Raw genomic sequence first — 16,503 nt, 5'->3', positions numbered from 1 at the left:
CCAGGTTGACATTCACTGCATGTGGCTCAGGTGGGGAGATGGGCTCCAAAGAAAGAGGCAGAAAACGGCAAGAGTGGAGCTCACGATTGTGCCGGAATAGCTCAGTTGGGAGAGCGTTAGACTGAAGATCTAAAGGTCCCTGGTTCAATCCTGGGTTCTGGCAGCACGTGACGTGAGTCTTGGAGCTCGTCTCCGCCTTGGGCTGCGATGTACCCGCTGGTTCCATGGTGTAATGGTTAGCACTCTGGGCTCTGAATCCAGCGATCTGAGTTCAAATCTCGGTGGGATCTGTCATGGGCTCAGTTTTGCGCCCCAAGGCGCACTCTTGCCCAAAAACGTTTCTTTTGCACTTTTTGCATGTGGTGTAGCCGACCTTTTCTGCCGCTTGGTCGGTTAGCTCAGCTGGTTAGAGCGTGGTGCTAATAACGCCAAGGTCATGGGTTCGATCCCCATACGGGCCACGCTTTCTCTTTCTACCGGTGGTCGGAGTGCTTGGAGATCAGAGGTAAGGAAAATGAAAGTGTCCGACGTGATTATAAGAACACAGTCGTGCCAGATTCACCTGCGTCGTGGTGAGAAAATGAAATGGGGGATACACGCATTTCTCTTAGCTGACAATTCTGCAGCAAGTGGACTGGCAAAGTGTACGTCTACATACACAATTTGCTCAAAGAGCGTAGTAGTTCTTGAAGAAAAATCCAACCCGCACTGTAAAACCATGCTGCCTTCTGGTGTTGTTTACAACTTTCTGATGGAACGAGCTTTTTTGGAGGCATTTATTGGAAAAGTCGACGGAGTTGTCAAGCATCCCGAAGCAGCACTTCCACTAGAAGGTCCCAGAGTTCTTGTGCTTCAAGCACTTCAATTTATAAATACTCCGTTGATCTTAACAGTTGTGTGAAATGAGCTGTCATCACTCCGTTTTTGCTTTAGCAATTTTTCCGGTCTTTCGGCGGAAAGCTGGTCTCGTGTGTTTGCATGGGTGGTTCAGTGGTAGAATTCTCGCCTGCCACGCGGGAGGCCCGGGTTCCATTCCCGGCCAATGCAAAGCGGCTCTTTTAATAACTGTACACTCAGCGCTGAACTCCAGCTAATTCAGTCTTATCTCAAGACAGGTACTCCACATTTCCGCTCAACCCCTGGCAAGCGGAGCCCTGAGGCTGGCTCATTACAGTTCCCCTAGCTAAAAACTACACAGAGGCATCTCAGCTTCACACTTCTGACCGCCTTCTTGCCCATCCTTGCATCTGTGCACTTTCTCACACATTCCACTGTCTGACATATTGTCTTTGTTGAGCAACAGTCTCGTGTTAGCTTGAGAAGAGCCTCTCACCTGACTCGTGTACCGTACTATGGCTTAAAATCGGACACTTCTCATAGCTTGCTGCTGCTCCAGGTTGACATTCACTGCATGTGGCTCAGGTGGGGAGATGGGCTCCAAAGAAAGAGGCAGAAAACGGCAAGAGTGGAGCTCACGGTTGTGCCGGAATAGCTCAGTTGGGAGAGCGTTAGACTGAAGATCTAAAGGTCCCTGGTTCAATCCCGGGTTCTGGCAGCACGTGACGTGAGTCTTGGAGCTCGTCTCCGCCTTGGGCTGCGATGTACCCGCTGGTTCCATGGTGTAATGGTTAGCACTCTGGGCTCTGAATCCAGCGATCTGAGTTCAAATCTCGGTGGGACCTGTCATGGGCTCAGTTTTGCGCCCCAAGGCGCACTCTTGCCCAAAAACGTTTCTTTTGCACTTTTTGCATGTGGTGTAGCCGACCTTTTCTGCCGCTTGGCCGGTTAGCTCAGCTGGTTAGAGCGTGGTGCTAATAGCGCCAAGGTCATGGGTTCGATCCCCATACGGGCCACGCTTTCTCTTTCTCCCGGTGGTCGGAGTGCTTGGAGATCAGAGGTAAGGAAAATGAAAGTGTCCGACGTGATTATAAGAACACAGTCGTGCCAGATTCACCTGCGTCGTGGTGAGAAAAAGAAATGGAGGATACACGCATTTCTCTTAGCTGACAATTCTGCAGCAAGTGGACTGGCAAAGTGTACGTCTACATACACAATTTGCTCAAAGAGCGTAGTAGTTCTTGAAGAAAAATCCAACCCGCACTGTAAAACCATGCTGCCTTCTGGTGTTGTTTACAACTTTCTGATGGAACGAGCTTTTTTGGAGGCATTTATTGGAAAAGTCGACGGAGTTGTCAAGCATCCCGAAGCAGCACTTCCACTAGAAGGTCCCAGAGTTCTTGTGCTTCAAGCACTTCAATTTATAAATACTCCGTTGATCTTAACAGTTGTGTGAAATGAGCTGTCATCACTCCGTTTTTGCTTTAGCAATTTTTCCGGTCTTTCGGCGGAAAGCTGGTCTCGTGTGTTAGCATGGGTGGTTCAGTGGTAGAATTCTCGCCTGCCACGCGGGAGGCCCGGGTTCCATTCCCGGCCAATGCAAAGCGGCTCTTTTAATAACTGTACACTCAGCGCTGAACTCCAGCTAATTCAGTCTTATCTCAAGACAGGTACTCCACATTTCCGCTCAACCCCTGGCAAGCGGAGCCCTGAGGCTGGCTCATTACAGTTCCCCTAGCTAAAAACTACACAGAGGCATCTCAGCTTCACACTTCTGACCGCCTTCTTGCCCATCCTTGCATCTGTGCACTTTCTCACACATTCTACTGTCTGACATATTGTCTTTGTTGAGCAACAGTCTCGTGTTAGCTTGAGAAGAGCCTCTCACCTGACTCGTGTACCGTACTATGGCTTAAAATTGGACACTTCTCATAGCTTGCTGGTGCTCCAGGTTGACATTCACTGCATGTGGCTCAGGTGGGGAGATGGGCTCCAAAGAAAGAGGCAGAAAACGGCAAGAGTGGAGCTCACGGTTGTGCCGGAATAGCTCAGTTGGGAGAGCGTTAGACTGAAGATCTAAAGGTCCCTGGTTCAATCCCGGGTTCTGGCAGCACGTGACGTGAGTCTTGGAGCTCGTCTCCGCCTTGGGCTGCGATGTACCCGCTGGTTCCATGGTGTAATGGTTAGCACTCTGGGCTCTGAATCCAGCGATCCGAGTTCAAATCTCGGTGGGACCTGTCATGGGCTCAGTTTTGCGCCCCAAGGCGCACTCTTGCCCAAAAACGTTTCTTTTGCACTTTTTGCATGTGGTGTAGCCGACCTTTTCTGCCGCTTGGCCGGTTAGCTCAGCTGGTTAGAGCGTGCTGCTAATAACGCCAAGGTCATGGGTTTGATCCCCGTACGGGCCACGCTTTCTATTTCTCCCGGTGGTCGGAGTGCTTGGAGATCAGAGGTAAGGAAAATGAAAGTGTCCAACGTGATTATAAGAACAGTCGTGCCATATTCACCTGCGTCGTGGTGAGAAAAAGAAATGGAGGATACATGCATTTCTCTTAGCTGACAATTCTGCAGCAAGTGGACTGGCAAAGTGTACGTCTACATACACAATTTGCTCAAAGAGCGTAGTAGTTCTTGAAGAAAAATCCAACCCGCACTGTAAAACCATGCTGCCTTCTGGTGTTGTTTACAAGTTTCTGATGGAACGAGCTTTTTTGGAGGCATTTATTGGAAAAGTCGACGGAGTTGTCAAGCATCCCGAAGCAGCACTTCCACTAGAAGGTCCCAGAGTTCTTGTGCTTCAAGCACTTCAATTTATAAATACTCCGTTGATCTTAACAGTTGTGTGAAATGAGCTGTCATCACTCCGTTTTTGCTTTAGCAATTTTTCCGGTCTTTCGGCGGAAAGCTGGTCTCGTGTGTTAGCATGGGTGGTTCAGTGGTAGAATTCTCGCCTGCCACGCGGGAGGCCCGGGTTAGATTCCCGGCCAATGCAAAGCGGCTCTTTTAATAACTGTACACTCAGCGCTGAACTCCAGCTAATTCAGTCTTTTCTGAAGACAGGTACTTCACATTTCCGCTCAACCCCTGGCAAGCGGAGCCCTGAGGCTGGCTCATTACAGTTCCCCTAGCTAAAAACTACACAGAGGCATCTCAGCTTCACACTTCTGACCGCCTTCTTGCCCATCCTTGCATCTGTGCACTTTCTCACACATTCCACTGTCTGACATATTGTCTTTGTTGAGCAACAGTCTCGTGTTAGCTTGAGAAGAGCCTCTCACCTGACTCGTGTACCGTACTATGGCTTAAAATTGGACACTTCTCATAGCTTGCTGGTGCTCCAGGTTGACATTCACTGCATGTGGCTCAGGTGGGGAGATGGGCTCCAAAGAAAGAGGCAGAAAACGGCAAGAGTGGAGCTCACGGTTGTGCCGGAATAGCTCAGTTGGGAGAGCGTTAGACTGAAGATCTAAAGGTTCCTGGTTCAATCCCGGGTTCTGGCAGCACGTGACGTGAGTCTTGGAGCTCGTCTCCGCCTTGGGCTGCGATGTACCCGCTGGTTCCATGGTGTAATGGTTAGCACTCTGGGCTCTGAATCCAGCGATCCGAGTTCAAATCTCGGTGGGACCTGTCATGGGCTCAGTTTTGCGCCCCAAGGCGCACTCTTGCCCAAAAACGTTTCTTTTGCACTTTTTGCATATGGTGTAGCCGACCTTTTCTGCCGCTTGGCCGGTTAGCTCAGCTGGTTAGAGCGTGCTGCTAATAACGCCAAGGTCATGGGTTTGATCCCCGTACGGGCCACGCTTTCTCTTTCTCCCGGTGGTCGGAGTGCTTGGAGATCAGAGGTAAGGAAAATGAAAGTGTCCAACGTGATTATAAGAACAGTCGTGCCATATTCACCTGCGTCGTGGTGAGAAAAAAAAATGGAGGATACATGCATTTCTCTTAGCTGACAATTCTGCAGCAAGTGGACTGGCAAAGTGTACGTCTACATACACAATTTGCTCAAAGAGCGTAGTAGTTCTTGAAGAAAAATCCAACCCGCACTGTAAAACCATGCTGCCTTCTGGTGTTGTTTACAAGTTTCTGATGGAACGAGCTTTTTTGGAGGCATTTATTGGAAAAGTCGACGGAGTTGTCAAGCATCCCGAAGCAGCACTTCCACTAGAAGGTCCCAGAGTTCTTGTGCTTCAAGCACTTCAATTTATAAATACTCCGTTGATCTTAACAGTTGTGTGAAATGAGCTGTCATCTCTCCGTTTTTGCTTTATCAATTTTTCCGGTCTTTCGGCGGAAAGCTGGTCTCGTGTGTTAGCATGGGTGGTTCAGTGGTAGAATTCTCGCCTGCCACGCGGGAGGCCCGGGTTCCATTCCCGACCAATGCAAAGCGGCTCTTTTAATAACTGTACACTCAGCGCTGAACTCCAGCTAATTCAGTCTTATCTCAAGACAGGTACTCCACATTTCCGCTCAACCCCTGGCAAGCGGAGCCCTGAGGCTGGCTCATTACAGTTCCCCTAGCTAAAAACTACACAGAGGCATCTCAGCTTCACACTTCTGACCGCCTTCTTGCCCATCCTTGCATCTGTGCACTTTCTCACACATTCCATTGTCTGACATATTGTCTTTGTTGAGCAACAGTCTCGTGTTAGCTTGAGAAGAGCCTCTCACCTGACTCGTGTACCGTACTATGGCTTAAAATTAGACACTTCTCATAGCTTGCTGGTGCTCCAGGTTGACATTCACTGCATGTGGCTCAGGTGGGGAGATGGGCTCCAAAGAAAGAGGCAGAAAACGGCAAGAGTGGAGCTCACGGTTGTGCCGGAATAGCTCAGTTGGGAGAGCGTTAGACTGAAGATCTAAAGGTCCCTGGTTCAATCCCGGGTTCTGGCAGCACGTGACGTGAGTCTTGGAGCTCGTCTCCGCCTTGGGCTGCGATGTACCCGCTGGTTCCATGGTGTAATGGTTAGCACTCTGGGCTCTGAATCCAGCGATCCGAGTTCAAATCTCGGTGGGACCTGTCATGGGCTCAGTTTTGCGCCCCAAGGCGCACTCTTGCCCAAAAACGTTTCTTTTGCACTTTTTGCATGTGGTGTAGCCGACCTTTTCTGCCGCTTGGCCGGTTAGCTCAGCTGGTTAGAGCGTGGTGCTAATAGCGCCAAGGTCATGGGTTCGATCCCCATACGGGCCACGCTTTCTCTTTCTCCCGGTGGTCGGTTGTGCTTGGAGATCAGAGGTAAGGAAAATGAAAGTGTCCGACGTGATTATAAGAACACAGTCGTGCCAGATTCACCTGCGTCGTGGTTAGGAAAAGAAATGGAGGATACACGCATTTCTCTTAGCTGACAATTCTGCAGCAAGTGGACTGGCAAAGTGTACGTCTACATACACAATTTGCTCAAAGAGCGTAGTAGTTCTTGAAGAAAAATCCAACCCGCACTGTAAAACCATGCTGCCTTCTGGTGTTGTTTACAACTTTCTGATGGAACGAGGTTTTTTGGAGGCATTTATTGGAAAAGTCGACGGAGTTGTCAAGCATCCCGAAGCAGCACTTCCACTAGAAGGTCCCAGAGTTCTTGTGCTTCAAGCACTTCAATTTATAAATACTCCGTTGATCTTAACAGTTGTGTGAAATGAGCTGTCATCACTCCGTTTTTGCTTTAGCAATTTTTCCGGTCTTTCGGCGGAAAGCCGGTCTCGTGTGTTTGCATGGGTGGTTCAGTGGTAGAATTCTCGCCTGCCACGCGGGAGGCCCGGGTTCGATTCCCGGCCAATGCAAAGCGGCTCTTTTAATAACTGTACACTCAGCGCTGAACTCCAGCTAATTCAGTCTTATCTCAAGACAGGTACTCCACATTTCCTCTCAACCCCTGGCAAGCGGAGCCCTGAGGCTGGCTCATTACAGTTCCCCTAGCTAAAAACTACACAGAGGCATCTCAGCTTCACACTTCTGACCGCCTTCTTGCCCATCCTAGCATCTGTGCACTTTCTCACACATTCCACTGTCTCACATATTGTCTTTGTTGAGCAACAGTCTCGTGTTAGTTTGAGAAGAGCCTCTCACCTGACTCGTGTACCGTACTATGGCTTAAAATCGGACACTTCTCATAGCTTGCTGCTGCTCCAGGTTGACATTCACTGCATGTGGCTCAGGTGGGGAGATGGGCTCCAAAGAAAGAGGCAGAAAACGGCAAGAGTGGAGCTCACGGTTGTGCCGGAATAGCTCAGTTGGGAGAGCGTTAGACTGAAGATCTAAAGGTCCCTGGTTCAATCCCGGGTTCTTGCAGCACGTGACGTGAGTCTTGGAGCTCGTCTCCACCTTGGGCTGCGATGTACCCGCTGGTTCCATGGTGTAATGGTTAGCACTCTGGGCTCTGAATCCAGCGATCCGAGTTCAAATCTCGGTGGGACCTGTCATGGGCTCAGTTTTGCGCCCCAAGGCGCACTCTTGCCCAAAAACGTTTCTTTTGCACTTTTTGCATGTGGTGTAGCCGACCTTTTCTGCCGCTTGGCCGGTTAGCTCAGCTGGTTAGAGCGTGGTGCTAATAACGGCAAGGTCATGGGTTCGATCCCCGTACGGGCCACGCTTTCTCTTTCTCCCGGTGGTCGGAGTGCTTGGAGATCAGAGGTAAGGAAAATGAAAGTGTCCGACGTGATTATAAGAACACAGTCGTGCCATATTCACCTGCGTCGTGGTGAGAAAAAGAAATGGAGGATACATGCATTTCTCTTAGCTGACAACTCTGCAGCAAGTGGACTGGCAAAGTGTACGTCTACATACACAATTTGCTCAAAGAGCGTAGTAGTTCTTGAAGAAAAATCCAACCCGCACTGTAAAACCATGCTGCCTTCTGGTGTTGTTTACAAGTTTCTGATGGAACGAGCTTTTTTGGAGGCATTTATTGGAAAAGTCGACGGAGTTGTCAAGCATCCCGAAGCAGCACTTCCACTAGAAGGTCCCAGAGTTCTTGTGCTTCAAGCACTTCAATTTATAAATACTCCGTTGATCTTAACAGTTGTGTGAAATGAGCTGTCATCACTCCGTTTTTGCTTTAGCAATTTTTCCGGTCTTTCGGCGGAAAGCTGGTCTCGTGTGTTTGCATGGGTGGTTCAGTGGTAGAATTCTCGCCTGCCACGCGGGAGGCCCGGGTTCCATTCCCGGCCAATGCAAAGCGGCTCTTTTAATAACTGTACACTCAGCGCTGAACTCCAGCTAATTCAGTCTTCTCTCAAGACAGGTACTCCACATTTCCGCTCAACCCCTGGCAAGCGGAGCCCTGAGGCTGGCTCATTACAGTTCCCCTAGCTAAAAACTACACAGAGGCATCTCAGCTTCACACTTCTGACCGCCTTCTTGCCCATCCTTGCATCTGTGCACTTTCTCACACATTCCACTGTCTGACATATTGTCTTTGTTGAGCAACAGTCTCGTGTTAGCTTGAGAAGAGCCTCTCACCTGACTCGTGTACCGTACTATGGCTTAAAATCGGACACTTCTCATAGCTTGCTGCTGCTCCAGGTTGACATTCACTGCATGTGGCTCAGGTGGGGAGATGGGCTCCAAAGAAAGAGGCAGAAAACGGCAAGAGTGGAGCTCACGGTTGTGCCGGAATAGCTCAGTTGGGAGAGCGTTAGACTGAAGATCTAAAGGTCCCTGGTTCAATCCTGGGTTCTGGCAGCACGTGACGTGAGTCTTGGAGCTCGTCTCCGCCTTGGGCTGCGATGTACCCGCTGGTTCCATGGTGTAATGGTTAGCACTCTGTGCTCTGAATCCAGCGATCTGAGTTCAAATCTCGGTGGGACCTGTCATGGTCTCAGTTTTGCGCCCCAAGGCGCACTCTTGCCCAAAAACGTTTCTTTTGCACTTTTTGCATGTGGTGTAGCCGACCTTTTCTGCCGCTTGGCCGGTTAGCTCAGCTGGTTAGAGCGTGGTGCTAATAGCGCCAAGGTCATGGGTTCGATCCCCATACGGGCCACGCTTTCTCTTTCTCCCGGTGGTCGGAGTGCTTGGAGATCAGAGGTAAGGAAAATGAAAGTGTCCGACGTGATTATAAGAACACAGTCGTGCCAGATTCACCTGCGTCGTGGTGAGAAAAAGAAATGGAGGATACACGCATTTCTCTTAGCTGACAATTCTGCAGCAAGTGGACTGGCAAAGTGTACGTCTACATACACAATTTGCTCAAAGAGCGTAGTAGTTCTTGAAGAAAAATCCAACCCGCACTGTAAAACCATGCTGCCTTCTGGTGTTGTTTACAACTTTCTGATGGAACGAGCTTTTTTGGAGGCATTTATTGGAAAAGTCGTCGGAGTTGTCAAGCATCCCGAAGCAGCACTTCCACTAGAAGGTCCCAGAGTTCTTGTGCTTCAAGCACTTCAATTTATAAATACTCCGTTGATCTTAACAGTTGTGTGAAATGAGCTGTCATCACTCCGTTTTTGCTTTAGCAATTTTTCCGGTCTTTCGGCGGAAAGCCGGTCTCGTGTGTTTGCATGGGTGGTTCAGTGGTAGAATTCTCGCCTGCCACGCGGGAGGCCCGGGTTCGATTCCCGGCCAATGCAAAGCGGCTCTTTTAATAACTGTACACTCAGCGCTGAACTCCAGCTAATTCAGTCTTATCTCAAGACAGGTACTCCACATTTCCTCTCAACCCCTGGCAAGCGGAGCCCTGAGGCTGGCTCATTACAGTTCCCCTAGCTAAAAACTACACAGAGGCATCTCAGCTTCACACTTCTGACCGCCTTCTTGCCCATCCTTGCATCTGTGCACTTTCTCACACATTCCACTGTCTGACATATTGTCTTTGTTGAGCAACAGTCTCGTGTTAGCTTGAGAAGAGCCTCTCACCTGACTCGTGTACCGTACTATGGCTTAAAATCGGACACTTCTCATAGCTTGCTGCTGCTCCAGGTTGACATTCACTGCATGTGGCTCAGGTGGGGAGATGGGCTCCAAAGAAAGAGCCAGAAAACGGCAAGAGTGGAGCTCACGGTTGTGCCGGAATAGCTCAGTTGGGAGAGCGTTAGACTGAAAATCTAAAGGTCCCTGGTTCAATCCCGGGTTCTGGCAGCACGTGACGTGAGTCTTGGAGCTCGTCTCCGCCTTGGGCTGCGAGGTACCCGCTGGTTCCATGGTGTAATGGTTTGCGCTCTGGGCTCTGAATCCAGCGATCCGAGTTCCAATCTCGGTGGGACCTGTCATGGGCTCAGTTTTGCGCCCCAAGGCGCACTCTTGCCCAAAAACGTTTCTTTTGCACTTTTTGCATGTGGTGTAGCCGACCTTTTCTGCCGCTTGGCCGGTTAGCTCAGCTGGTTAGAGCGTGGTGCTAATAACGCCAAGGTCATGGGTTCGATCCCCATACGGGCCACGCTTTCTCTTTCTCCCGGTGGTCGGAGTGCTTGGAGATCAGAGGTAGGGAAAATGAAAATGTCCGACGTGATGATAAGAACACAGTCGTGCCAGATTCACCTGCGTTGTGGTGAGAAAAATAAATGGAGGATACACGCATTTCTCTTAGCTGACAATTCTGCAGCAAGTGGACTGGCAAAGTGTACGTCTACATACACAATTTGCTCAAAGAGCGTAGTAGTTCTTGAAGAAAAATCCAACCCGCACTGTAAAACCATGCTGCCTTCTGATGTTGTTTACAAGTTTCTGATGGAACGAGCTTTTTTGGAGGCATTTATTGGAAAAGTCGACGGAGTTGTCAAGCATCCCGAAGCAGCACTTCCACTAGAAGGTCCCAGAGTTCTTGTGCTTCAAGCACTTCAATTTATAAATACTCCGTTGATCTTAACAGTTGTGTGAAATGAGCTGTCATCACTCCGTTTTTGCTTTAGCAATTTTTCCGGTCTTTCGGCGGAAAGCCGGTCTCGTGTGTTTGCATGGGTGGTTCAGTGGTAGAATTCTCGCCTGCCACGCGGGAGGCCCGGGTTCGATTCCCGGCCAATGCAAAGCGGCTCTTTTAATAACTGTACACTCAGCGCTGAACTCCAGCTAATTCAGTCTTATCTCAAGACAGGTACTCCACATTTCCGCTCAACCCCTGGCAAGCGGAGCCCTGAGGCTGGCTCATTACAGTTCCCCTAGCTAAAAACTACACAGAGGCATCTCAGCTTCACACTTCTGACCGCCTTCTTGCCCATCCTTGCATCTGTGCACTTTCTCACACATTCCACTGTCTGACATATTGTCTTTGTTGAGCAACAGTCTCGTGTTAGCTTGAGAAGAGCCTCTCACCTGACTCGTGTACCGTACTATGGCTTAAAATCGGACACTTTTCATAGCTTGCTGCTGCTCCAGGTTGACATTCACTGCATGTGGCTCAGGTGGGGAGATGGGCTCCAAAGAAAGAGGCAGAAAACGGCAAGAGTGGAGCTCACGGTTGTGCCGGAATAGCTCAGTTGGGAGAGCGTTAGACTGAAGATCTAAAGGTCCCTGGTTCAATCCCGGGTTCTTGCAGCACGTGACGTGAGTCTTGGAGCTCGTCTCCACCTTGGGCTGCGATGTACCCGCTGGTTCCATGGTGTAATGGTTAGCACTCTGGGCTCTGAATCCAGCGATCCGAGTTCAAATCTCGGTGGGACCTGTCATGGGCTCAGTTTTGCGCCCCAAGGCGCACTCTTGCCCAAAAACGTTTCTTTTGCACTTTTTGCATGTGGTGTAGCCGACCTTTTCTGCCGCTTGGCCGGTTAGCTCAGCTGGTTAGAGCGTGGTGCTAATAACGGCAAGGTCATGGGTTCGATCCCCGTACGGGCCACGCTTTCTCTTTCTCCCGGTGGTCGGAGTGCTTGGAGATCAGAGGTAAGGAAAATGAAAGTGTCCGACGTGATTATAAGAACACAGTCGTGCCATATTCACCTGCGTCGTGGTGAGAAAAAGAAATGGAGGATACATGCATTTCTCTTAGCTGACAACTCTGCAGCAAGTGGACTGGCAAAGTGTACGTCTACATACACAATTTGCTCAAAGAGCGTAGTAGTTCTTGAAGAAAAATCCAACCCGCACTGTAAAACCATGCTGCCTTCTGGTGTTGTTTACAAGTTTCTGATGGAACGAGCTTTTTTGGAGGCATTTATTGGAAAAGTCGACGGAGTTGTCAAGCATCCCGAAGCAGCACTTCCACTAGAAGGTCCCAGAGTTCTTGTGCTTCAAGCACTTCAATTTATAAATACTCCGTTGATCTTAACAGTTGTGTGAAATGAGCTGTCATCACTCCGTTTTTGCTTTAGCAATTTTTCCGGTCTTTCGGCGGAAAGCCGGTCTCGTGTGTTTGCATGGGTGGTTCAGTGGTAGAATTCTCGCCTGCCACGCGGGAGGCCAGGGTTCGATACCCGGCCAATGCAAAGCGGCTCTTTTAATAACTGTACACTCAGCGCTGAACTCCAGCTAATTCAGTCTTATCTCAAGACAGGTACTCCACATTTCCTCTCAACCCCTGGCAAGCGGAGCCCTGAGGCTGGCTCATTACAGTTCCCCTAGCTAAAAACTACACAGAGGCATCTCAGCTTCACACTTCTGACCGCCTTCTTGCCCATCCTTGCATCTGTGCACTTTCTCACACATTCCACTGTCTGACATATTGTCTTTGTTGAGCAACAGTCTCGTGTTAGCTTGAGAAGAGCCTCTCACCTGACTCGTGTACCGTACTATGGCTTAAAATCGGACACTTCTCATAGCTTGCTGCTGCTCCAGGTTGACATTCACTGCATGTGGCTCAGGTGGGGAGATGGGCTCCAAAGAAAGAGCCAGAAAACGGCAAGAGTGGAGCTCACGGTTGTGCCGGAATAGCTCCGTTGGGAGAGCGTTAGACTGAAGATCTAAAGGTCCCTGGTTCAATCCCGGGTTCTGGCAGCACGTGACGTGAGTCTTGGAGCTCGTCTCCGCCTTGGGCTGCGAGGTACCCGCTGGTTCCATGGTGTAATGGTTAGCACTCTGGGCTCTGAATCCAGCGATCCGAGTTCCAATCTCGGTGGGACCTGTCATGGGCTCAGTTTTGCGCCCCAAGGCGCACTCTTGCCCAAAAACGTTTCTTTTGCACTTTTTGCATGTGGTGTAGCCGACCTTTTCTGCCGCTTGGCCGGTTAGCTCAGCTGGTTAGAGCGTGCTGCTAATAACGCCAAGGTCATGGGTTCGATCCCCATACGGGCCACGCTTTCTCTTTCTCCCGGTGGTCGGAGTGCTTGGAGATCAGAGGTAAGGAAAATGAAAATGTCCGACGTGATGATAAGAACACAGTCGTGCCAGATTCACCTGCGTTGTGGTGAGAAAAATAAATGGAGGATACACGCATTTCTCTTAGCTGACAATTCTGCAGCAAGTGGACTGGCAAAGTGTACGTCTACATACACAATTTGCTCAAAGAGCGTAGTAGTTCTTGAAGAAAAATCCAACCCGCACTGTAAAACCATGCTGCCTTCTGATGTTGTTTACAAGTTTCTGATGGAACGAGCTTTTTTGGAGGCATTTATTGGAAAAGTCGACGGAGTTGTCAAGCATCCCGAAGCAGCACTTCCACTAGAAGGTCCCAGAGTTCTTGTGCTTCAAGCACTTCAATTTATAAATACTCCGTTGATCTTAACAGTTGTGTGAAATGAGCTGTCATCACTCCGTTTTTGCTTTAGCAATTTTTCCGGTCTTTCGGCGGAAAGCCGGTCTCGTGTGTTTGCATGGGTGGTTCAGTGGTAGAATTCTCGCCTGCCACGCGGGAGGCCCGGGTTCGATTCCCGGCCAATGCAAAGCGGCTCTTTTAATAACTGTACACTCAGCGCTGAACTCCAGCTAATTCAGTCTTATCTCAAGACAGGTACTCCACATTTCCGCTCAACCCCTGGCAAGCGGAGCCCTGAGGCTGGCTCATTACAGTTCCCCTAGCTAAAAACTACACAGAGGCATCTCAGCTTCACACTTCTGACCGCCTTCTTGCCCATCCTTGCATCTGTGCACTTTCTCACACATTCCACTGTCTGACATATTGTCTTTGTTGAGCAACAGTCTCGTGTTAGCTTGAGAAGAGCCTCTCACCTGACTCGTGTACCGTACTATGGCTTAAAATCGGACACTTTTCATAGCTTGCTGCTGCTCCAGGTTGACATTCACTGCATGTGGCTCAGGTGGGGAGATGGGCTCCAAAGAAAGAGGCAGAAAACGGCAAGAGTGGAGCTCACGGTTGTGCCGGAATAGCTCAGTTGGGAGAGCGTTAGACTGAAGATCTAAAGCTCCCTGGTTCAATCCCGGGTTCTGGCAGCACGTGACGTGAGTCTTGGAGCTCGTCTCCGCCTTGGGCTGCGATGTACCCGCTGGTTCCATGGTGTAATGGTTAGCACTCTGGGCTCTGAATCCAGCGATCCGAGTTCAAATCTCGGTGGGACCTGTCATGGGCTCAGTTTTGCGCCCCAAGGCGCACTCTTGCCCAAAAACGTTTCTTTTGCACTTTTTGCATGTGGTGTAGCCGACCTTTCCTGCCGCTTGGCCAGTTAGCTCAGCTGGTTAGAGCGTGGTGCTAATAACGCCAAGGTCATGGGTTCGATCCCCGTACGGGCCACGCTTTCTCTTTCTCCCGGTGGTCGGAGTGCTTGGAGATCAGAGGTAAGGAAAATGAAAGTGTCCGACGTGATTATAAGAACACAGTCGTGCCAGATTCACCTTCGTCGTGGTGAGAAAAAAAAATGGAGGATACACGCATTTCTCTTAGCTGACAATTCTGCAGCATTTGGACTGGCAAAGTGTATGTCTACATACACAATTTGCTCAAAGAGCGTAGTAGTTCTTGAAGAAAAATCCAACCCGCACTGTAAAACCATGCTTCCTTCTGGTGTTGTTTACAAGTTTCTGATGGAACGAGCTTTTTTGGAGGCATTTATTGGAAAAGTCGACGGAGTTGTCAAGCATCCCGAAGCAGCACTTCCACTAGAAGGTCCCAGAGTTCTTGTGCTTCAAGCACTTCAATTTATAAATACTCCGTTGATCTTAACAGTTGTGTGAAATGAGCTGTCATCACTCCGTTTTTGCTTTAGCAATTTTTCCGGTCATTCGGCGGAAAGATGGTCTCGTGTGTTTGCATGGGTGGTTCAGTGGTAAAATTCTCGCCTGCCACGCGGGAGGCCCGGGTTCCATTCCCGGCCAATGCAAAGCGGCTCTTTTAATAACTGTACACTCAGCGCTGAACTCCAGCTAATTCAGTCTTATCTCAAGACAGGTACTCCACATTTCCGCTCAACCCCTGGCAAGCGGAGCCCTGAGGCTGGCTCATTACAGTTCCCCTAGCTAAAAACTACACAGAGGCATCTCAGCTTCACACTTCTGACCGCCTTCTTGCCCATCCTTGCATCTGTGCACTTTCTCACACATTCCACTGTCTGACATATTGTCTTTGTTGAGCAACAGTCTCGTGTTAGCTTGAGAAGAGCCTCTCACCTGACTCGTGTACCGTACTATGGCTTAAAATCGGACACTTCTCATAGCTTGCTGCTGCTCCAGGTTGACATTCACTGCATGTGGCTCAGGTGGGGAGATGGGCTCCAAAGAAAGAGGCAGAAAACGGCAAGAGTGGAGCTCACGGTTGTGCCGGAATAGCTCAGTTGGGAGAGCGTTAGACTGAAGATCTAAAGGTCCCTGGTTCAATCCCGGGTTCTGGCAGCACGTGACGTGAGTCTTGGAGCTCGTCTCCGCCTTGGGCTGCGATGTACCCGCTGGTTCCATGGTGTAATGGTTAGCACTCTGGGCTCTGAATCCAGCGATCCGAGTTCAAATCTCGGTGGGACCTGTCATGGGCTCAGTTTTGCGCCCCAAGGCACATCTCTTGCCCAAAAACGTTTCTTTTGCACTTTTTGCATGTGGTGTAGCCGACCTTTTCTGCCGCTTGGCCGGTTAGCTCAGCTGGTTAGAGCGTGGTGCTAATAGCGCCAAGGTCATGGGTTCGATCCCCATACGGGCCACGCTTTCTCTTTCTCCCGGTGGTCGGAGTGCTTGGAGATCAGAGGTAAGGAAAATGAAAGTGTCCGACGTGATTATAAGAACACAGTCGTGCCAGATTCACCTGCGTCGTGGTGAGAAAAAGAAATGGAGGATACACGCATTTCTCTTAGCTGACAATTCTGCAGCAAGTGGACTGGCAAAGTGTACGTCTACATACACAATTTGCTCAAAGAGCGTAGTAGTTCTTGAAGAAAAATCCAACCCGCACTGTAAAACCATGCTGCCTTCTGGTGTTGTTTACAACTTTCTGATGGAACGAGGTTTTTTGGAGGCATTTATTGGAAAAGTCGACGGAGTTGTCAAGCATCCCGAAGCAGCACTTCCACTAGAAGGTCCCAGAGTTCTTGTGCTTCAAGCACTTCAATTTATAAATACTCCGTTGATCTTAACAGTTGTGTGAAATGAGCTTTCATCACTCCGTTTTTGCTTTAGCAATTTTTCCAGTCTTTCGGCGGAAAGCTAGTCTCGTGTGTTTGCATGGGTGGTTCAGTGGTAGAACTCTCGCCTGCCACGCGGGAGGCCCGGGTTCGATTCCACTGTCTGACATATTGTCTTTGTTGAGCAACAGTCTCGTGTTAGCTTGAGAAGAGCCTCTCACCTGACTCGTGTACCGTACTATGGCTTAAAATCGGACACTTCTCATAGCTTGCTGCTGCTCCAGGTTGACATTCACTGCATGTGGCTCAGGTGGG

At 49.7% G+C, this 16,503-nt stretch overlaps 3 non-coding genes across 3 annotated transcripts; all 3 read left to right on the top strand.

Annotated features, from left to right (window-relative positions):
- Positions 1 to 5,654: 5,654 nt before the first annotated feature.
- Positions 5,655 to 5,727, top strand: trnaf-gaa (transfer RNA phenylalanine (anticodon GAA)). The gene has a single exon. It is a non-coding gene; the product is annotated as a tRNA-Phe (tRNA).
- A 4,104-nt stretch (positions 5,728 to 9,831) lies between these two features.
- trnaf-gaa (transfer RNA phenylalanine (anticodon GAA)) lies at positions 9,832 to 9,904 on the top strand. The gene has a single exon. It is a non-coding gene; the product is annotated as a tRNA-Phe (tRNA).
- A 5,495-nt stretch (positions 9,905 to 15,399) lies between these two features.
- trnaf-gaa (transfer RNA phenylalanine (anticodon GAA)) lies at positions 15,400 to 15,472 on the top strand. Its single transcript has one exon. It is a non-coding gene; the product is annotated as a tRNA-Phe (tRNA).
- The last annotated feature ends 1,031 nt before the right edge of the window (positions 15,473 to 16,503 follow it).

The sequence above is a fragment of the Brienomyrus brachyistius genome, unplaced genomic scaffold (genome assembly GCF_023856365.1).
Source record: "Brienomyrus brachyistius isolate T26 unplaced genomic scaffold, BBRACH_0.4 scaffold32, whole genome shotgun sequence".
Taxonomy (NCBI): Eukaryota; Metazoa; Chordata; class Actinopteri; order Osteoglossiformes; family Mormyridae; genus Brienomyrus; species Brienomyrus brachyistius.
Note: the sequence above shows the minus strand (reverse complement) of the source record. Positions and strands in the feature narration are given on the sequence as shown.